Source organism: Cuculus canorus, chromosome Z (assembly GCF_017976375.1).
Source record: "Cuculus canorus isolate bCucCan1 chromosome Z, bCucCan1.pri, whole genome shotgun sequence".
Taxonomy (NCBI): domain Eukaryota; kingdom Metazoa; phylum Chordata; class Aves; order Cuculiformes; family Cuculidae; genus Cuculus; species Cuculus canorus.
Genome location: NC_071441.1, coordinates 37,808,457 through 37,832,428, shown reverse-complemented (window position 1 = coordinate 37,832,428; position 23,972 = coordinate 37,808,457).

Below are 23,972 nucleotides of genomic sequence, written 5' to 3'. Positions count from 1 at the left end.
AGGGAATTAGCTGTCCTCTTCATGGCTAGACTTTGCAGAAAGCGAGGATTTGAAATGTGAAGGCTACCAGGTTTGGCAGCTGTTAACTGGTACCAAATAAAAATCTTGATAGGAGATCTCACTTCTGTTTGTGGATTTTCCAATGACCCTCACAAGTTTCCTTTAATATTAATTCATAAAGGACACCAAGAAACCAAAGATCTGTTATTTCACAACCCTTTTTCACAGAAGAAAGTGTCAGACTGTATCCAGTGGTGAAACTACTTCTTGTTGAGATTTCAGCTGTTTTGTGGTACATCAGGTAAGGGAGGCATTATCTTGATAGCTTTTGTGGTGACAGCTCCAACATATGTTCTGATACAAATACATGGGTTTATAACATTATGAGAAGAATCTGAGCGAGCCAGAAAGACTTGGTCCCTATTCAGGTTGTTTGTTTCTTCCTGAGACTGTAGGTAGCTGTTTCTGTGTTCCTCCAGGAGAAGGTAAACTCCCTACATACAGCAAAACCACACAAACCTTGTGTATTGCTGCCAGCAATGCCTTCATAAGAAGACACTTTGTTTGTCATGCTGTTTCACCAGATAACGCTTTGAGCAGGGCTCTTTAGTGTCTCCCAAAGACTGAAATTTTACCAAGATCAGTTTAGTGGTGTGTCTATTCCAGGTTCACTGAACACATCAGGTGCTTTGGGTTACCTTTGTGTCTGAAAATCATAGTAATATGCTGCAACAGCTCTTCTATAGAAGACAGGAGCCAGAACATATCTGAGTTGTTGGCAAGGCACGTGCAGATGTTTTAATGGTCCAAATCCAGACCTTAGCCTGCCATTTGTCTAGCCCTGTAGAGAAGCATGACAAGCTGTAGACGCAAAATGGGCCTAGTGCTTCCCTGAGACAGGGGTATAGGGCCAGTTTCCAGACAAGGAGGCAAGCCTCAAATGATGACTGTTGTAGTGAAATCTGACTTTTCTCACAGTTCCATAAAGAAGTGTGGAGAGAAAAAAATTAATAATAAAAGAAATTGAAAACTCTGCTGTATTTCTGTATAACTAATACTTAAAGAAAGATAATGAACATGAAAAAAACCTGTGTTTTGAGAGAATAAGAAAAATTACGTGGGTAGTGGAATTGTTCATGAATACCAGTTGCAAGGAATGTATTTCATCAGAAAAGAAGTACAGATGTTTGCTGTCTTTTGACTGATACTTCCCAATCTTGTACACTCGTCTCCCATTCTCTTCTGTTGCCTAATAAAAACTAATAATCATTTCCACAACGTGTTTAATGTAATTTAATTGTGACTAAGATAAGTAGCATTTTTCCTCTCTGGTAGCTCTGACTCTCCTTTGGTGATGAGAGAGATATCTGAATTAAAGTGGATTCCATTGAACTCTTCTTCTCACATTCACGTATAATGAACATTGAGTGGTAAATAAATATTTTAGCTGATGTCTTAATTTCATTCATTTGTATGTCAATAAGAAAAAATGTACATGAAATTTATCCTCTTAAATGTTTAAACCTTACTAGAAACAAGAACTGGTGGTTAAAAAGTATTAACACAACTTTCTGCTATCAAGTATGTGTCAGATTTTGCTATCTTACAAGGTAAGATACAGGTGGCCAGTCAGGGTTTTATGAGATGCTTTATGGGGTGTTTGTTTTTAGCCTGTCAGTTATTAGGTCAATCAGATTGATAGCATTGTTATGTATTTGTGTAGGGAGAGAAATAAAGTGTAGTAGAGCCAAAGTGGGCAGAGATAACTGAGTGCAGCTTTATATATTTTTTCTGGAAAGCTGGCTGAAGAGAGAACTTGTCTTATGTACACGTAAAACTTATTCATCTCAGACAAGGCTAGGTGGGAAAATAATTCATTTTTTAACCCCTGATGACTTCTTTAACCTTTTTTGAAAGAATGAAAATATTTTAATCAGTTTGCCCTGATGGAAGAAAAGACAAATAACTCTTAAGATCCTAGAGGGAACCCTCCAAACTTTGAAGAAAATGTTGGTTAAGGAGTCCTCCTTACATCAGCTCCATCAAGATCAGCTAACATGTTTTTAAGCAAGATTTCTGTATTTCACATTAGGAGTAAAATTTCTACTGTCATGCTGCATAGACCTGTACCTGAATCAATTTTTCCTGCTGTAGGCAATAGTTAAGTTACTGTTGGTCTATACAAGAGCAGTTGTGTGACTACAATTCCCAGCAGAGGAAAGAGTTATGAAAAAAACCCTATTGCTTGTGCAACAGATCCCGTTTGTATACAAATGTATGTTGTTTTCCATACACCTACCTCATTGACAAGCTGGATAACAAAGAGCTTTATTGTGTGCATAAGTGTATTGTGAGATACATAACGATATACAGTCACTTTTAACTTCATATGTTAGGATAAGTAAAAATCTCTTATTTCCCCTTTGATTCCTTTGAAATACACACATAAACTCCAATAAATATGTAGGATGCTTTTAAAGCCGTAATTCAAGAGAAAACTTTCTCTTGAAAAAGAAATAAACCCTCAAAACTCTACAAAGCCACCACCCCCACCAGCACAACTGTACATATAACCCTATGAAAGGTTTTATCTTTTCAGCAGCTGAAATAGCTAAACAATTAACAACGTTAGAAAAATACAAGCGTATGGAGAAGTTTATTTTCTTCCACTGAGAAAAAAAAAAAAAAGATATCAAACAGTATGCCTATCATTGAATGTAGTAAGGCCATTTCAAGATGCAGAGAAGTGGGGGGTTTGGTGTCATTCTTTCGGTCTCCATCCCTCTGGTCCGTTCTACTCGTGCAGCTGTGGGGAAGGTGGATGTGGAGGTGCCCTGCAGTCCTCCCACCACCGGCAGACAATCAGTGAGGTCCGGAGCTGCCAGATACCTGGAGCTCCATAAACAAACTATTTTGTCGGTCAGGCTACAACTGTTCAGTTCCTTTCTGTAGCTCGCTGGCAGAGTTCCAAAGCTGTGGGAACAGGGCTGGCTCACTAAGAAGGTAGGCTTTATGCTGAAGGTTCAGCCCTTCACACCTGGGTCCAACCTGCAGGAGGATTTTTTTTTCGTGAGACTTGAACAAACAAAACCCTTCCATTTAAATAGATTTAAATTAAGCAGAAAAAAAAAAAAGAGAATGATTTGCCTGCGTTGTTTCAAGTTCTTTATTGCTCCTAAGTACTTCCTTTCAGCCTTCCCAGGAGCTGCTTCAGGTGAACAGGCTGTGATGAAGGGTCCTTAAGGCAGCGTTCACAGTTTTAAAAAGAACAGCAAACAGCAGCACTCAGAACGTTTAAGAAATGACTGATGACATTTTATGGTGCTTAGGAGAGAAAATATCCGAGCATTCATATGTAAATCTCAGATATTCACCAGAATATCTTTTTAACTACTGCCATATTTTTCTTTGCAAGTGCATAATGGAGTAAGTAGCTGGAGGTAATGTTCCCTCTAGAGACTCAGAAATTTGTTTTAATGCAAAGGGAAAATGTCAGAGTACTAAGGCTTTCAGGCTTTTTTCTTCCTTTGCAAGAAAAGACCTTAGGGGAACACGGATAGAAAAATTCATTCTAAAGAGATTAACAAAATCCAATTAGCCTGGTAAAACCATTAGGTAAATTGGCAAATTTGGTGATCAGAATGTTGTCCTTATTTGTTTGCTTAATCCTAGCATTAATAGCTTAACGTGGTAAAAGTTCAACAAAGAAGAGCCCTCCTTTTTTGTCGCGCACAAATATTCATGAGTTCATGCATTTAGAAGTTTTTTGTTTAAATTGAAGAGCCTCTAAAAAAAGTTAATCATAAATGTCCATGAATGAAATTTGAACAACAGCACCTTGTTTGGATAAAGAAAGCCTGGATTTTGGGGTTTTAGTATATTGTGTGTGTATATATAGATTTTGTACGCTGATAAATATGCACATGGCTGTGTATTCATATCTCTGTATGTGTACGTATTTTTTTCATATGACTATGTGTTTGCATGTACACATGCATATTCATCAGATATCATCTCGAGTTTCTGGTAGTTCTGTTAAATTAGTATCCCTCAAAACCCCAAAACTGCTATTTTTTTTTCTAAAACTAACACCATAAATAGAAGCTACATAAACAATGTCCTGCACATGCCTGAAATTTGAACCTAAAGGAGTCATTCTTGGGCAGAAAAGACTACACGTGTTTTTCTGAGAGTCTCCCCATTAATGTGATGATCAAATGCCATTGTTTCTAGTGTAGAAAAGATTAGGCAACTGGTAAAAACTAAGGTAACGAGTGCCTGCTCTCTAATGGGAATGATGCTGACTAGCAGAGCCAGTCCTCACACTCCCTAGAAGCACTCTGCCATCCCCACTCAACAAACCCAAACCCTAGCTGTCTCCATCTCATCTGACCCAAACCGCATCCACCCTCTTTTCTGTGGAGAGGTAAGTGCCATTTATGTAGCAATTATGACTTTCCATCACACTGGTGATTAGGGTCACGAGGACCTGATCGTGGTCAGAGAAGAAGTATCACTAGATGCCTAAGCACATTTAACACTTTGATGGCGCTGAAAAGGATCTCCACAAACAGTTTGCCATTGTTTTAGGAAGGTGGATTGACTCAGCAATAGTCGGAGGTAAGAAGAATAAGAATGGACAGCTGGGTGCTGAGTAAAGAATCCCATTATAGAGGACATCCTGTATGTCTTGCCACAGTCACCTCTCAGAACATGAGGAAAACAGCAAAGGACCCCATGGGCTCACTGGCAGAGTGGGCAGCCATCCCTGGCCTACTCCCCATGCCTCACTGTGCCACAGAATCTGCCGTCTTAGTACATAACAGCAGCAGCAGCAGTAATAGTAGTGATGATGATGATAATAATAATAATAATAATTATAATAATAATAGCCTAAGAAGCACTATTACATGTTTTAAACTTGTTACCAGTTCTGAGAAAAAAAATTACTCCGTATTTTCCTCATGTTGTGTTGATCATGTTCACAGAATATACCACTGAATTCTTTGGATATAAGCAGAAAGTCACCAGGAAACAGTTTATTCTGTTTTGGCAGCAGTTCCTGTCCAGCTCATGGGCTGCAATCAGGAATAATAAATCACTGTAAGATATTTATTGAGCAAATAAAGCATCTTCTTTGGCTGCACACAGCCAGGTCACCAGTTTAAATCTTATGCTTTTAAAATTTGCTTTGTTTGCCTACTACAGACTCTACACATTTATCCCAATTCATTAGCAGATTCAAAAGGTCGGAGACTAAATTAAGCAGCATCCTCATAAGTTTTAATTACTTTTTCAGTAACGGATACAATTGCCTTCAGGCTTTTGTTTTTGTTCTTGTGCTTAATCAGAGCTTAAAGTTTGTAGAGACACTCTGTGGAGGACCTGACCTTTCGTATGTTCTTTTGTGTGTTCTTTAAAAACATAACAAGAATTCTTTTCTTTGATCCAGTTTTCTGGCTACCGAGTCTGGAAAGGATGTGCAAACCCTAGTGTCCGGAACAGGTGACTACGATTCTTAATGAGATTATTTCTGTGCTGAAAGGGTCTGGATTCATAATAAAAGGGATTGGGTAGAATGTGATGCCAAAATTCTGTTTTCTAGTGTATATTTTCGAAGATGTTTTGGAAGATGCTTCCAGACAGTGAAGAGACATGTGTCTATGTAACTAGTGAGCAAGCACTGCCTGTATAGCTCAGTTGAAGCTGGTAACACACATCTCACATCAAGTATAAAAGTGTCAGTATAAAACTATCACCTTTCATGAAAGCTGAGGAAAATGCTAGGAAACATAAAGGCAATAGCTCTCTGAGTCAGAGCCATAGCTTTCAACACAGATCCCTTCATTTTCCCATGGCAAATAAAGTGATTGCACCGAAAGTACATTTAGAGAGGCATCTCTACTGTAGTCATTTTTTTCCCCTCTAGAAATTCAGAATTAAAAATCTAGAATTTTAGAAATTCTCTTCTCCCTAAGTAGGGGAAAGAAGAGAATTTACAAGTGATGATAACCAGCACTGCTAATGCATGTCTCATGACACTGATCGGGGGATCTGAGATTGGCCTTCTGGGCCCTGTGTATAAAACACATGGAGTTGTTTTTCACACACAGGCTTCTTGAGCATGAAACTACTTTCACGTCTCAAAATTCTGAGTATGAGGTGAAAAGTGTTTTTCTGGTCCAATACAATCCAGTGTTTAATTGGCTGTACAACGTGAAGTTGTTGTGTCAGCTCAGAAGGTGGGTAGGGTTTGGCACAAACTGCTGCATTTACCCTTACATCTGCCTCTGTTTTATAGGAAAAATTGTCAGCACTTCTAGCTTTCTGCACCGATTAATGAAAGCAACAGAAAGATAATGTGACCTTCCCCGCTTTTCTATAGGACCAACATAATTCAAGTGCTTAGATTGATATTTTAGCATGCATTTGTGATACCTTCAGGAACATGGAAGAGTGTGGATTTAATTAACTTGTAGGGCATTTTTAACTAATATAGCTTCAGTATGTACTAATTTTTTTTGGCATTTGATTTTGCACTTAAGAGGTGGGGAACTTTAAATATATAAATTAAAAAGCTAACTGACATTCTTGGGAAAAACGGAAACGGAGAATTAATATATGACACTACTTAGAAAAAAAGAGCATAAAATTGTTTTTTGTAAAAGAAATGAGCATCAAAGCTGTAATCTTAGAGAGAGAAGCTGATGTGAGATTTGTATCTTATGTTAGCTATTTCTCCTTCTGCTTCACAGTTCAGTGTTATTACACAGTGAAGCAGATGGTGGAATAATAAAGTAAAATACACTGGAATGTTTGGAATGTTTGAAATGTTAATTTTACTATTTACATGAAGAGTAGCATGGGATCAGGGCACATACTCTAGGTCCTGAATGGCAACATAATCACGTCCTCCTCACTCTGAAACTCCTTGCTGATGTCCTCATCATCCAATAGAGCCTGGCTCACTGAAGAAATCAAAAGAGAGGAACGCTGCAGAAACTTCTAAACTTACAAACATGAGGGTAATGTCAATTACAAGAGTAACCTCATTCATGCATGAAGATGTCTGAAAACTGAGTCTATAGTGCAGTAATTATTTTATGCTAGTCATTCACAAGAGGAGGAAACAGACTTTAGTTAATTTTCTTTGCTTGATAGAACCATTGCCCATTAAAAACAAAACAAGAAATAAAGTTTATGTTTTACCACTTTCAAACTGGACTACTTGTAAAGGTAGTGACATATTTAAAAGTAGTCTGCAAAGCAAAGATAAAAATATGTGAATAACGAAGTCATAAAAAAAGCGTACTAAATTAATAGCATGAAATGTAATTATAACCATAGTTTTGGAACATATAAAGGGAGGGGAAGTAAGCCATTGCCTGAGTACAACACATTTATTGTAGGAGAAGGATGCCTTCAGTTTTAAGTAACTACTAGAAAAAGAAGTGCGAAATGTACAAAATACAAGAATTTTCAAAAAAATTGATAGTTTTTTTATTTTAAAGGCTGCACTTATATTATAGAAAGAAAAATTATTGCCTAAAAAGCTTCATTTTTTTTTCCTCTTTCATCTACCTTTATTTTGTTCCTTTCACTGCATATCAAATTCCTTTGCTATAATTTTACCCTACTAGGTAAAAATAATAAATTATTTTGACAGGTAAGTTTTGGAGAAATGTAGGAATGAAAGTAAAGCAAATCCTCTACTTATTGTCCTACAGAAAAGTGGCGTTCTTCACACTCTGAGCTTTAACAATGTATTCCCTGCAGCAAGTAATTTATAAACGATCAACAGCTTTGTATTCTTGTCTCCCATTTCCCTACTTGACCTCTCTTCATTAACCTGGTAATTTGCAATGGCATTGGGTAATGGATTTATCACGGGACCTGTTCTGAGGTGGTCTCTGGGGGCAACAAAACCAAAGGCAAATGAAATTGCCTATGTGAAGGCCTCTTTTACTTTTTTTTTCCTTTTTTGTTTTCTACTTTCTTAAAACATAATATCATTGCCATGACTCAGGTCTGGTTAATGACATAAATATAAAGCTATCAAATTAACGTACACTAATTCCAGGGATAGATCAGGAATTCACCTGAAACTTAATACTTTAGATTTGATTAAATTTGATTATATTTTAATAATTTCTATTTCCTAGATGCCTTTTTGGTTTATAGTATTTTTTTTGCTTTTCATGCGATTTTTTCAAGATTGGTTTATTTTAGCTTGGCTGTAATAGTGTCTCAGTGTTACTGTCATGGGAGGTGAGAAAAGGAATTTCAAACCTAGTCTCTTGTGATCAAACCTAAATCTGAAAGATATTATGTGGCAGAATTTGCTTTCTTTAGCTAAACAAATGCCACTAAACTGGTGCAAGTTTGTGTGGAAACAGTCAAACCGAAACCTACTACGCCCCTGGACATCTGCATGCCTCGAAGAGCATGCCTTTCATCTATCATTTGCAGTAATATCCAATTTGCCTTTTCGAAATAAGTGGTTGAGCTCACCACGAAATTTTCTTGGAACAGCTGACTTAGGCCATAGCCTTTTGCCTTCACTTGATTTGCATTCTGTTTCTTGATATTGTTTTTATTTTCTGTCTTCACTTTTCTGCAGGTTGCTCTACATTTACAGAGACAAGTCATTGAATTTATAGTAAATGAAGACCAGGAGTTTAAATTATCAGTAGGTTGTCATACCGGCAAGAAGGTACAAGGGCTTTGCCTACGGAAAATACTTTTCAGTTTTATTTGCAGGACTCTGGAAATTTGATCAAATGGAGCCGGCGTTAACAGTTCTTCCACTTTTTTTGGTTTTGCTCTTTGAGTTCTGTCGGGGGAAGGAATATCTATTTAAGAGGCATAATGAGCAAGGAGGAGCTTTGGTATGTTGGACTAATCTCCCAGAGCAAATGATTGCCCTTCTAATGATTTACTCCCCAAGGTGATGTTATCTCTTACCACTACACCATGCACACTTACTAAAGACTTTGAAACAATTACCACCCTCAGTATCCTGGGACAACTTAAGGAGAATAAGACTTGCAAATTGAAGCCGCGATTTCCATCAACTTTGATTCAGGTTGTAATTGATATTTGAACACCTTTGTCATTGAAAGCTCCCCATTGATTACAACACATCTAGGCCATTTAGGTGAACAGGTCCACTCATTCCAAGGCAAATGAGCAGGATTTGTGGCTGAAATCTGGGGTCTTAATCATGCCTTAAAGTTTTGTATGCCTTGCATGATCCCACTGGAAGTAATTCAAGGCACTCTAACACGTTTCTCTTATGTGTGTTACTCTTTCACTATTTCACCTCTCAAGAGGAAAATTCTGGCAGTACATGTGATAGATTAATAATTCTAAAATCTAATATTTCCTTTTTGATTCTTTACGTCTATCTTTTTTTAAAATAATATTTAATATGCAGGATAAATATCCAGTTGCTGTAGAGACCCCTGAGGAGTTTAGGGTTATAACAGGAATACTAGCTGTGAAAAATACTTGCTTAGTTACCATCTATTACTAGGAAGTTCAAAGTCTTTGCTACACTATTTGAATCAAAGCCAATCTATTTTTTTTCTGCTATCCTGTAATTTCTTTAAAGTTTGATTTTTGCTAAGGTTTATTAGTAGAGAATTTATTTTGACCAAATATTTTCCTAAAATTCTTCATGCAAGGTGGGCTTATTGTTTGAAATACTAAACACTGTTTTAATCTTGGGGGTTTTTTTTAATGAAGAGTAACAGTAAAGCTCAGAGATAAACTTGTTCCTGATCATTGCTTGTTAAAATAAAAATAACGAATTCCTGCTTTCATTTTTTATTTATTTTAATTTTTTTCTACAAGGCAAAATTCAAAGGCAGTGCTTTATGTAGGTGCAATAAAACTGAGCTGCTTTTTAAAACCTAACGGCTCTTGGGTTGGAGTGTGTGGGTGTCTGAGTGAGTGGATGGGTGTGTGCACAAGGGTGGAGGGCATAGAAATAGCAAGGCAGTCAACACAAGGGCGGTTCGAATTTGTCATTGTTCGGTCTTATCATAATGTTGGCCTTTTCCTGACCCCGTGTAACCAGTGTTGTTTTCCAAAAGCACAGATTAAATCTCAAGAACATTAGAACATAATAGTAAACTCATTATTTTTCTTTTCAGTTCTATCAATATAAATGACAAATTTCCTCTACTTACTTACTTCTTAAATGAGGTTTTCACTTTCTCTCGTTTTGGTGTGTATTTATGCCAAACGTATGATCAAATCCAGTGTTCCCATAGCACAGTAGTGATTGAAATCACTCAGCTGCATTCTAACCAAAACTCAACATGAGTAAGGTGAGTAAAGATGGTAAATTACACCTCTTCCAAAGACATCATGCAGAAAGTGCTCATGGGCACTTACCTGCATGTCATTTCATATCTCTGTGGTTCGGTTTCCCATTTATAAAATACAGATGAAAGCATTCCTTTTCATGAGAAGAGCATTATGATCCTATATTCATTCGTAAATGTGATGAGTTACATCAAGATGTTCATAAATATATTGCCAAGTAAGTAGTGTTATAAATGGCTTCAAGATAACAGACCTGCCTATCTAATGGTTAAAAACATTTTCAAAACAGTTACTATGATTATCATTTTCAGCTTTTTGATGCACAAGGAAAATGCAGCTATCTGGATCTTGTAAAGATGATGTACAACAACATTCTCTGTAAACTCATGGAAATTTTACCCTGGGTCACTGTTGTCTCATGTCAGTTTCATACGCTACGTTTGGCTAGAGATAGCTTACAGACTTACCTGCATATTTTGTGCAGCCCGGTGGCACCGTTATGCAGATTTTTCTGTATATGTTTTTTAAAGGAAATGAAGGCTCCCAGGATGCTTGAGGCATCAGGGTTAAAGAGCAGGAGAAGAGAATTTTAAGATGGTGGAGTTGCTAAGTGTAGGTTCTTTGTGCAGGATAAGCCCGTGGTCAAGGTAAGGAAAATAAACAGGAAAAAAAAAAAATCAGATATTAAGGTTAAAATTGACAGGCAAAATTGTATATGGAAATTATGCTAATACTTTAAATATATCCTTATGATTATTCTTCTTGTCAGAAATTTTGGGAAATTTGAAAAATCTTCCTTCAGTGGGGTTAATTAGGGACAAAATCTCTGTGTGTGTCCTTGGGAATCTCACTTTTTTTCCAGGTTTGCCTCACATTGCAAGAGTCTCTAGATGCTGCTCAGACAATGTCATTATTTGAACTGACAGGATTTTCTCTGTTATAAGAACAAACAAATCACCCAATGAAAAGCACTTATGTATTCAAGTATGTACAAGGCATCACTTTATAAAACTGACCAGGGGTGTACATATTCTGCTTGGAGTATGCCTGTTTTAAGTGCAGAATGACCCCATGTGTTTCATTACAGTGTACCACATGATCATAGTAGATGTGTCGTGATCTGTTATTGGCATTGTACAATCAAACAAATATAAGTTACTAAGTGGTGTTCAGAAAAATCCGTTTCCCAGCCAAGTTCAAAATGAGAATACAATACCTTGTTTTTCAAGACCTGCCTATTTCAAGGAGAGGTTGTGTATGGTACTGACACAAATAAAGTGAGAATTAATTTCTTGTTAATGAGTTAAAGATGTCAAAAGGACAGTAGCTTTAGGGCTCAATTATGTCTCTGCAGAAGTAGATGAGAGTGGAGAAGAGCACTTTAGTTCAGTTTTTTCCTACACAGTCACGTTTTATTACAGAAGCCTCAGTGAGTTCCTCTTCTTAAAGTCCTTTGGGCTCACACATGGTGTTTCTGAAATAAATAGTTTAGTACTTGAAAGTGTAAATATAAGGATGTTTTTTGAGTTGTTTTAACATTGCATTACGATTTGGTAAGCTTACTGTGCATGGAACTGTGATACAGGACTAAAATATGCAGTTAAATTCATCCTGAAGTTGCACCGATCATTTTCAGGACAAGACTATTTCCTGAAAGAGCTTATTTGTTGAAAGATGCTGTTGAAGGATTCACAAAATGTCCAGACACCTCTTCACACTCTGCAGCTCCACAACTGGAGTTACCCATCCTGGAACCTTTGTTCATAGCCTTTGTGTCCGTAAATATTGTCTTATTTCACAATTTAACAGGCACCCCAAGAGAAAGAAGAGTGATATCCCCATGTCTATTATAAGCCACTGTCTTCATTTATATATGTGAGGCTGACTGGAGCAAATGTGTAAAAGCATGTAGGACATGACATGCTGTCCTGGCACAAAAAACTTCTACATATTCTAAATGAAAACAGTATGGAGGGAAGGCCACTAACAGCCAGTGTGAAGACGTAACACAGGGAACTTTTTTCCTAAGTGCTTTGTGCAATGTTACAGTACAACTATAGTTGAAGTTACATCCTTCAGGGATTAATTATACACTGCTGTAAGAGACAGAGGTAAGAACATCTGTCTGAATACTCACTGTTTAAATGTCAATTATGAATGCTGTATCTCCACTATTGGCTTGAGGGTTTATACCTGTTTCCCTGGCATACCAACCTCACCTTGCTCATACTTGCGGACTTTGCTTCTTCTTTCTTGTCTTGCCTGCTCTAGGACCTCCAGCCCATCATTGCATCTCTGCCCACATATGTTCTAAAAATGGGTATTAGTGGGTATGACAATGAATTATATCTCTTGGCATTACGTTTAAAGAATAAGAAGATGTAGAGAGAGATCTTAAAATAGATTTTAAAGTACCTTGGCCTCAGATATCGCTAATGCACAGAACCTATACAGCAGCTGAGGTCCCATGAAAAATGTTTCTCCCATAAATATCCTTACAGAGTTTTTCAGCTTGGAAGAATAAGCAAGAAACTCTTCTTATTAGTGTTGGGATTACCAATAATAGTCTGTATTTCCACAACTGTAAAAGGAAAAAAAAATTCTTCGGGACTACTCAAACAGCCACTATTCCTTTTGCTCCTGTAACCCATACTGAGAGCATATGATCCTGTACCATGCTATTCTTATCTGTCTTCAGGATTTTTCAGCTGCTGGGCAAGGTGCCTGCAGATTTGGCTCTTTGTTATCTTAAAATTTTCTAACATTGTCCCCTACAATGTTGAATCTCCAGATTCTCCCACACTACTCTCATGCCTTATCCAGGACGTTCAAAGACATCACCTCTGCTAAGTGAAGAAAACATTCCTCTAATTGGCTACAAATCTTTTAATACATCACATTAACAGAGAAACCAGAAATTCAATCCCTCCTATCCCCACTCCACAATAATTATTAAGTTTTCAGGCTGTCAGGACATGACAAAGCTGTCTATAGTGCACCTCCAGCTAGTGTACTTTGGCTCACAGGCAGAGAGTTGTCCTGTCCGTGTTTCATTTAAGGCAAGATTTCATGAGTAGTGTTCTGCTGTTACATCTCCAGGCTGCGCCTGCTACATGTTTCCATTTGGCTCTTATGACCTAGAAGTTCTTCTATTTCTGCAAGTCTTTCAGCTGTGCATCACCATCCTTTCGAGTAAACCAGTCCTAGATAACAACATCCTGAAGCACCTCTTCCCAAGTAAGATTGATCCAGATAAATATCTTGTCAAAGTAAACATTAAATTTAAATCCCTTGCTGCACCTCTTCTTTCATTAGTTAAGTCAGAGTAGCATGTGTGTCCCTATGAAATAGCAGAGTCAAATCTAGCCACCTGCATCACCGCAAATACAGGTGCCATCTGTTTCTTATTAGGGACCGTCAAATTCACACCATGTAGAACCGGCTCTTTGCTGCCAGAGAAGCTGTTTGTAAGTGGCACTGGAAAAATAGTGAATGCCAAGAAGACAATCAGAGGAATGTCTTCATTTTACTTCTCATATATTTTGTATAATTTCTTGTAGACGTGCTACAATAATGAGGAGAAAAAAAGCGAGAGATGGCTTTCCCAACTTGACACATCTGTCTGTACTACAAAGCACTTAATATGAACAAAAGTAGAACTGCAAAGGGGCTAAGGATTATGAGGAAAACTGTATACGGCAAGATAAGGTACGGTAGATGCTGCTGTGTTCTTTCCATGTTTAACAATTCTGTTCTTTCCTGCAAGTGAGGAGGGCAGATTAATGTAATATTGCCATGGAGACATGGCCTTAGTGACACTGTCTTGGTATCACACAGATTTTTAAATCGTCATGCTGTACCCACATGGCAGAAACATTCAGAAGCATAAAGGAGGGAAGACCCTGATAACCACCAAAAGACTGAGGCAGGGTGAATTTGACCTTGATAAGGAGTTCAGGTAAATTACTGGTGCCTGATTTTCTTCCCAAACTTTGTAGTTCAAAGATCTTCAGGAAAATCACAGTGGGTCAGTGACTCCTGACAAAGATCAGAAAGAGAGCGTAATTTCATTAGAAGAGCAGCCTAGTTGCCTGCTAAAAATGAACTGGGGAAATGCCTTAGAGGCAATGAGGGAGACAACTCTGCAGACTTGTAGAAAGAGCAACATTAATTGCCTTCCGCAGAAACGGTCTAACAGGCTCAGCAACTGAAATGCATGGATGTTCAATGTCCTTATCAATGACCTGGATTTGTGCATTGAGTGCACCCTTACCAAGTCTGCAGATGACATTAAGCTGAGTGGAAGTGTGGATCTGCTGGAGGGTAGGGAGGCTCTGCAAACAGATCTGAACAGCCTGGACCGCTGGGCTGAGACCAATGGCATGAGGTTGAACAAGGTCAAATGCCGGGTCCTGCACTTGGGGCACAACAACCCTATGCAGTGCTATAGACTAGGAGAAGTCTGGCTAGAAAGCTGCCCAGAGGAGGAGGACCTGGGGGTGCTGGTTGACAGCCGACTGAATATGAGCCAGCAGTTGTGCCCAGGTGGCCAAGAAGGCCAATGGCACCTTGGCTTGTATCAGAAGCGGTGTGGCCAATAGGTCCAGGGAGGTTATTCTCCCTCTGTACTCGACACTGGTGAGACTGCACCTTGACTGGGCCCCTCACCACAAGAAGGATGCCGAGGCTCTGGAGTGTGTCCAGAGAAGAGCAATGAAGCTAGTGAGGGGGCTGGAGAACAAGTCTTATAAGGAGCAGCTGAGAGAGCTGGGGCTGTTTAGCCTGGAGAAGAGGAGGCTTAGGGGAGACCTTATTGCTCTCTACAACTACCTGAAAAGAGGTTGTGGAGAGGAGGGAGCTTTTTCTCCCAAGTGACAGTGGACAGGACAAAGGGGAATGGCCTCAAGCTCTGCCAGGGGAAGTTCAGGCTGGACATCAGGAAAAAAATTTTCACGGAAAGGGTCATTGGGCACTAGAATAGTCTGCCTGGGGAGGGGGTTGAGTCATCTTCCCTGGAGGTGCTTAAGGGACAGGTGGATAAGGTGCTGAGGGAAATGGTTTAGGGAGTGTTAGGAATGGTTGGACTTGATGACCCAGTGGGTCCCTTCCAACCTGGTGATTCTATGATTCTACAAGTACTCTTCTCCATCTTGCTCCCTTGCACTAATCAGGCTCGCATTTGGTTTAGCCAGTTCTTCTTCAGTATACATCAGAAAGTGGATGGAGACATAGCATGTCTTCTCTCAGAGACCGACAAATAGGAGTGGTATAATTTGGGTTATAATACTAGGAAGTTTCTAGTCATTCATTTGTTGTGTGCTTTACTAATTGCCTCCTAGAATGAGTTCTGAGTCATGTTTAACATAGTAATTAATGGAGTGGAGTCTTCTAATGAGGCAGATTTTGTCAGAACGCTATACTGCATCACTATCCTTATTACTAAGCTATAGTGAGTAGTAGTACATTCAGTTGCTGTTTACTCATTAATGAAAATTATCTGTTATAGGTGAGCCGATAGCTTTTATGGAGAGTGGGTAAAAGGCAAATGAGGAAAATGGCTTTTGAAATGTCAAATATTACAGCTGTAAATTGTTAATACTAATACTTCATGATCTCCACCTGGACCTCTCAAACAGCTTAAGCCTCTGTTTGGGCTTTTGTCACAATACCATCAGTAGGTTTGTGCTTGGGAGGGAAGGTGGGTAGTGTGACTTCTTGCCTGTAAGAGGTGGAAGGCTGCCAGGCCCCTTTTCAAAATGAAGCTGTGAGTCTTGTGGGAGATCTTGGGAGTCCTGTTCCACCAGATTTCTAGGATATTATACTGATATGAAGATTTTGTATGAAAATTGTAGGTTCAGGAAAGCTGGTTTCCTTTCACGTATTGCTTATATATACGCATCCTCAGCTTCAAGACGATGGATTTTATTTTTCTCCACTAAGTTAAAATATGATACAACAGTTGAGTTTTCTTCACAGAGATACAATCAGGAATTTTCTGGGCCTGAGGAGAATATTTATCTCCCCCTTTCTGGGAATGTGCTCTGACTGCCAGGTAGAGTAGATAAAAAAAAAAGATTTTCTTTTCCATTTGTTCCATATCCTCTCTGTATACACTGATATTCTGTTTTTGCTGTCTTCTTCAGGAAAGATGAAATTCTTGGCATGTGTGAAAAGCATGCCAACCAGACTGGCCTTGTCAGAGGTCTTGTTTGCTGCTTTACTCATTTTCTTGCTGAGTGAAGCATGAGTAATGTGACTAATGGTTCAGGCTTAGGTGGCTCTGAGCAGTGCAGTAGAATAGCTGTGGGCATGTGAGGAAACATTTAGGGTAAAATGACAGAGGTTCTGGAAATAGGTCCTTTAGGGCTGTGTGGCTGCTATGTTTTGATCTCATGTCTCAACCTGTTTTGGTATTTTATGGTTCATCATGCTGGATGTCCTGAGTCTTTGGAAGAAAAAATCAAATTAAGTAAGAAACTGATCCAAGATGAGTTTTAAGATTTGATGTTGAGGAATAAATTCTACTAGCACCTTAATAGTTAAATTGCTTTTCCAGTTTATCTATGTATTGCCTCATTCTTTCTGTGGTATAACAGCAGAGAAAAGTTACACCAGTATTACACTAGGAGGCAATTTTTAACTCCTGAAAGATGCTGTTCAGGTAAAAGAAAGTCTCTTGCAGGTCATTTTTACTGTGAAGTCTAGGAGCACGTTCTTGAAAAAACACTGCTCTTGAGCTAAAAGAAATTATGAAAGAAGAGATTAGGATCATCATAATCATAAAGGTAATTTGTGGTCTTAATAACTTATGTGTTAAGAATGATTATTTTGTTGAATATAATAGACTCTGACCTGAGATGGTCATTTTCTTGAATAACCCATTTTAGTAGGACCATATGTTGGATGAATAAATGCTTTGTACAGAAGATGCCTGAATCTAGGAGCTTCTGTGCAAGCAGTTCCACAGACCAGTCTTCAAAAAATTCACCTTGGACCAATTTTCATAAAGGATTGTTAAATGCCATATTCTATACATGCTAGATTGTTCTATTTTAGTTGCTTTGCCTAAATGTTCTGGAGGGGTTAGCTTGCAAAACAATGATGGTAAAAGAGTCTTTCTCCCTCATCTAAGCATGGAAATGAAACAGGGCTTTAAAGAGAGCTGGAGAACTTGACTAGGACAGGTTTGCCACTTGTGTGACTATGATAGCAAGTATTGTTTTCTGGAAAATTATGAGAGGAGTAAATCATAGTACTGGGATATGTAATTCATGGATCAGCCAAAGCCCTACACACTAAAAGTTTGCAGAATTTTGGTGAATTTGAGTGCATTTAGATTGTGTTTGTCAGGTAGTCATTGTTTTCTGGTAGACAGAGCTCTGTAATGGTGCACGTAGCTGGAATCATAACCAAGCTCCAATGCTGGCCACTTATGTACCCTAAAACACAAGAGCTCCCTGCCTTATTTTCCTTATCAGTGAAAGAATGAAGTAATAAGTCTCATCTTCAAATACTCTGAGATCTATTAATGAAAATTTCTATCTAAATTTTAGGTGTATGTTACTGTTTGCTGGGTTGAATATTTTTGGTTGTTTTCTGGGTTTTTTTTTAAGAATTTAGAGCAGTTATTAATTAGGTGGTTTTGCATTCAAACAGACTGGGAAGGTAGCATGTTAAATAGCTTAAATATGGGCAGAATGTATTCTGTCATAAATAGCTAGGAAGACTAGTGTGCTGTGCAGCTCTGCTCTCCCATCAGCCATGCCTTTGGCACTGCTCTGTCTCCTGTACAAATATGTGATCAGGGAGAGAATAAGATCACAGAGCAGATCTAGCTGAAAATGACCCAAGCAAAAATATGTATGTATCTGTTTATTTCACCTGGGTTAGTTCTCTGACTTGCTTCATTGTGCAGCCCCCCCCAGCAGTTCTGCAAGCACAAGCAAGAGGGTGGTGGGACTAGAGGGGAGGGCACAGCTCATGGCTAGAAGTAGGGCTATGAGCCTAGTGTTGTCACCCTGTGAGTTAGTGTCGCAGAATCTTCAGTAAAAGAGTGGTCTCCTGACCCTATGAGATTTCCTTTCAGTGAAGTGAAACCTTAAGGGTCAGAGCAAAGCTGTCCTTGAGAATTCTGCAGTACACAAAAGCCAATCCTGCAATACACAAAAGATGTAGTGGCTGACATGGGCATGAAGCAAGCAGCCTCTTTTGTGAGTCGAGGGCCTGGACTGTGCTGCAGAGCTCTTCTCTTGAGCTCAGCTGCAACTCCTTACATTGTGCGGCAGCTGTGCTAAAGACTTTCTGTATTCCTTATAGGTTTAGCTGGTCCCTAGGGGCTGTAAAAAAGTCCTCGATATTTCTGACTTCGTTCCTGTCAATATGACTGCTTTTGGGGTTTTGCGTCAAGTTATGAAGGCTGAGTAAGGGTGCGTAGGGCTTTTGGTACCATTCCAGTATGCAAATCTGTGTATGTTTAACTCTCATAACCACTGAGGAACCACTGTTCTTGGTTTTGGTACAGCTGATGCTCAGCCTTGAAGCTGCTCTCTATGGCTAAAAAGGCTATTCTAGATTTTGGCCTTGAGTTTAATATTGCCTGTCAATAACCAGAAAAACAATACAAGGATTATATGAGCTGATCTCTGTTTGCTTTTCTTTTTCAATAGACCACCTGATAATTTCCCATACCTCCCCTTTAAAACACAACTTAAACAAAGAAACACAGTTTAGATATTCTGACAACAGTATTTAATCCAGGTAAATAAAGTCAAAGAGAGTACAACTTTTTTTTCATATGGTTTCTACTCTACCCCTTCTGATTACAACAATTATAAATATGACATAAATTATCATTCATACTGCTTGGACATTAAATGAACTATTATGTATTGTAGGATTAGAACAACATCGAAGCCCTCACAGATTTTCAGCACTATGTAAAGCCTCTCATTTTCTTTTCAACTCAGAGCACCATGAATATTATAGGCTATATTCGACGATTATATCAACACTGTTTTTTCCTGTCCGCGAGTAAGGCTCTGTCAGCATTTCCGTTATAATCCCCTAGTTTGGAAAGAATTTAATACTTGTCCATAAATTTTTTTTCTGGGACAGAATTTGGTATTAAACTCTCAACCTGGTATAGAGAAGAAGCACTATTTAAGTGCTTGGTGACTGCTCCTTGTTTTTTGAGATAGAATATACATTTTAAAGCAGTTGGGGTCAGTGACTGAAAATTCTCTGCCAATTTTACAATTCAAAACCCACTCTATTTTCTATAGTGAATGTGATGGGTTGCTATTAAGCTACTTGGTGGATTTGTTCTTTCTCCTTCCCAAAGCCGATAGAGGCAAAGGGTCATGAATACAAAGCGGTCAAATCTCAGAGTAAACTTCGTCAGTGACCTCCGACACCAGTGCTACTGCACTGGTCCTCTGGGACAGAAAAGTAGTGAGATTATAAGAAGTAATATGTGCAAGAGAGATGGGAATAAAAAACAAGCCTCTGGGTGAGGTTCAGCGCTTTTAAAGAAGCACAACCAAGATCTTGCACTCACTAATAAGAAAATGGTTGTAGAGGAGGGTGAAGAGACGATTTTTTTCCATGTGAGGAATGCTCTGGGAGTCTCTCATTAGTAATATGTATCCTAAAAGTAGGATCAATTGTGCAGCAGAAGTATAGGATATGTGTAGGATATTATATTTACTCATTATCAAAAAGTATATTGTGTTGCTAGAGGAGTAAGTTAAGGGCTATAAGTACGGTATTCTGTGACAGCACTTTATGAACTGTCTCTGTATGAAACTAATTCTCCAAATGGCTACCAGCAGCTACAGGCAACAGGCTCCCAGTAGAGAAGTGCCCTTCATATGTAAGGCATCCACCTAAAGAGCCATGAGCTATGTGTATCACAGCTGTCTTCTCAGGAGACTCTTGTATAGAACATGTCTTTGGGCACTCTGGTTTGATTTTCAGTTCTTACTGCAGGCACTGTGCTATCCTTGCTCTAATTATAGAATCAGAAAATCACAGAATTATAAATTACAGAATGGTTTGGGTTTGAAGATCATCTAGTCCGACTCCCGTGCCACAGGCAGGGACATCTTTCACTAGATCAGGTTGCTCAAAGCTCCATCCAACCTGACCTTGGACGCTTCCCATGATGAGCATCTATGACTTCTCTGGGTAATCTGTTCCAATGTCTCACCACTTTTGTTGTAAAAAATTTCCTCCTCGTGTGCAATCTAAATCTATGCTTTTTCAGTTTATAAATTTTACCCCTTGTTCTGTCACTGTAAGTCCTGATCTTCCTCCATCTTTCTCATAAGCCTCATAGGTGAGATGTTCCAACCCTCTGACAATTTTTGTGGCCCTTCTCTGGACCCATTTCAACAAGTCCATGTCTTTCTTGTGCTGGGGACCCTAGATCTGGATGCAGTACTCCAAGTGAAATCTTGTGAGCAGAGTGGAGGTGGAAAATCCCCTTCCTTGACCTGCTGGCCACAGTACTTTTAATGGAATCCAGGATAAAATTTGCTTTGTGGATTGCAAGTGCACTTTGATGGCTCATGTCCAGTTCTCCATCAACTGGTATCCTCCAGTCCTTCTACACAGAAGTGCTCTAAACCCATTCATCCCCCTGTCTGTATTGACACTGGGGAATGTGTCAACCCACAGGTTCACTCTCAGAATGGGATTCTCATCCTAAGGAGGATAAATTCAGACTTATGTATTCAGAGGATATGGGCATTCTCCATCAACCTTGAAACTTCAAGACTCTCTTACCAGTCCCGTTTGTAGAATTTAGAACATTCTGACCTAAACTACATCTTCTTTATGCAAGAAGAGAGTGGCTGCCGCTTTTAGCATAGCAAAATATTTTATCTGAGTATAGAAATACAGAACGCCATGAGTTAGGGTCCAGATCCATCTCTAATGTAACTTCCACTGAGTTGTTTGTGCAGATCATGTACAGCTAACGTGCATGTTACTGGGCTAATACTAACAGTGATGCATAGGAGAGGTTCCATGTGTAACATGGAAAGGTGAGAAGGTGAGTTCAAAATAGTAAAACCTGTAATCAGCATTAGGATCAGCATTAGGGCTTCAGCTGAATCTCTTCAAAACCCTTTCAGTGTAAGAGCTCTTCTTCATCTTCTTTAACATCCTTCCTCAAAGGATCCTGCTTCTCCAGCCTTGATGATCTCCCAGTTCTCTTAATGAATCTGACATCCCAGTGGCATCTGACTCTTCATTTTCCTCCAGCTTTTACAGTGAGAATTCAGTTATACAAGCAATGATTCCATTGACATGCAGTGTGTTTTGCCAGAGCTGTGGTACCTTTCATGAACCGGTTTAGGGCGTTCTAAATTTTCAGACCTTTTTATTAGACAAAACTATCTATGGATTTCAGGTCCAGCTGGAGGACTGGCTACTGTGCACACGGATCGTATTATCCTTGGAGTAATTGAACCCTGACTTTGTACTCCACTCACATACCATGGCTCTTCCCTGAGCTCAGTCTCTGCCCCATCTTTCCACACTTTCTCCACTGTTTCGGTCCTGTTTACACAGTGAGGCTGGTATTGTGTGGCTGGTACTATCTTTCACATTGTTTTTTTGTCAAGAGATCAAAATCTTGAAGGTAGCCTGTAGGCTTTTCAATAGTGCAAAGTATCTCATCTGTACTTAATGCTACACTAAACATGGAATATGGTATGTCAACTTGTATAGTGGATTTTTAGCACTGACAACTTCAAGCTCCTCAGAATTGGCTAGCAGATCAGTCTTCTCTTCAGTGTATGTGGTCAAAAGCCCAAAGAGGCATAGCAGCATGGACATTAAGTGGTTGTGCACTATGGAACACATAACCTTTGCATTTCAAGCTGAAGACAATCTGCTGGGCAATCCCACACTGGACTGAGGGAGAAGCTTCACTGCAGAAACTCTCCTGTGGCAGAGCAGGGGTTCTTCAGGTGGGCTTAGCTGAACCATCTCCCTAATTTGACATTACCATTTTATCAGAAAGACATCATCTTTTTTTGCCTGACTTGCATCAATTCTTCAAATTTAAAACTTGGTCACAGTGGCTGAGTTATGCTTATTTATTCCTTAGTAGAAGTCCAGAGAGGAGCTCCTTAGTTAGAGAAGGACATTGGACAGGAAGTACCATTGAACAAAGAACTGTATTTAAGCTGTCTCAGTTCAGGCTAAACTGCTAGGAAGTCTGTTAAAACAGTTACTGATGGAATCACTCTTCTCAGCTGTCAACTCTTACCCATACCCTTGAAGGATCATTAGTATTGCTTAAATGCAGTATCTTTCACTCTTGTGCTAACATGAAGTTTACTTCCAATAAATACTGTTTAAAAGGACTTCAGTCCAGTGTTTAGTGTGATACAAGCAGTGGTTACCATTACAAAAAGTGGAATACTTTGATTTAAGCTAAATTTCGTCTCAGCAATTGCATTTTTGAAGGTTAGAGAGAGTATCCCTCTGATAGCATGTTTTCTTCTAGACTGTATTTTTTCAGACACTGTTCATTCTTTGAAGATGATAATGTTATATGTTCAGTATGATCTGACCTGAGCAGATGTCTCTTTTTCTGTAATCACCTCTGTTTGGAGTTTCTTCGTATTTTAAAAGCAAGGTCAAGCAGAGAGGTGGAGCCAGCTCTGAATTAGCAAGAGTTCTGACTGTTGTGAAGTTTCATAACAACATTAAAATTAGACCTTAGAAAGTAGTAGAATATGCATGAGATTTCTGAGGAAATTAATCCATATGCATGTGAGTGGGAAATACGTTCTGTAACCAGCTCTTGTCCAATTACACGTGATTGATGGAGATCACTCTCTTGTGTTGCTCAGGCTTGATAAAGGATGCTTGCTTTCTAAAACTCCAAAATGAGTTTTAGAGGGTTTTATTTGCTGGCATTTTCAATATCAGTGTTTACTTCAGAGGACGGTAAAACTTTAATACATTTGGTTTTTGTCACTGTTAGAAGATTTTTCAAAAAGTTCTGTATCATGCATTCGTAATGAGAAAGTCTATGTCAGGATGGAGCAAAGGAATGGTAAAATAATGAAAGCTATGAAGATAAGCAAATATCTACCACATCTCAATTACAATGCTAAGAAAATTAGATTTGCATAACTCAAAATCTCCTCCTGTCACACTCAAAAACAGTGTGAAAATATAGATAGAAAAAAAGTCGAGAGAAACCAAGGATTTCTTCGAGAACCTGTCTTACAAACATTTGAGTTAAGTTTAACTTGTTTAACTGAATACTGCACTTATCTGAAATGGCATATTGTCAAAAAATAGTCTGAAGAGCATCTAAGCACCGTTTCTGATCATAATGATTTTATAAAACTCAGCTGATTTTATCAGATCCTTTTCCAGTCCTATGGTCAGGTTTCTCTACTCCTATTTATAACATCATGGCTCATTTCCAACTCTCACAGAAATTGCACTTTACTTTTGTTTTCACCTCCTTTTAATTTCTCTTATGACCTTCAAGGTAAAGATTTATATTCTTGTGTTTTCAAATTGCTGGAACTGTTTTAATCTTCAGTCTGCTGCAGCTTCTGATTAAGATTGTTTCTTGACATTTAGATTTGAATTTAAATGCTGTCGCATTT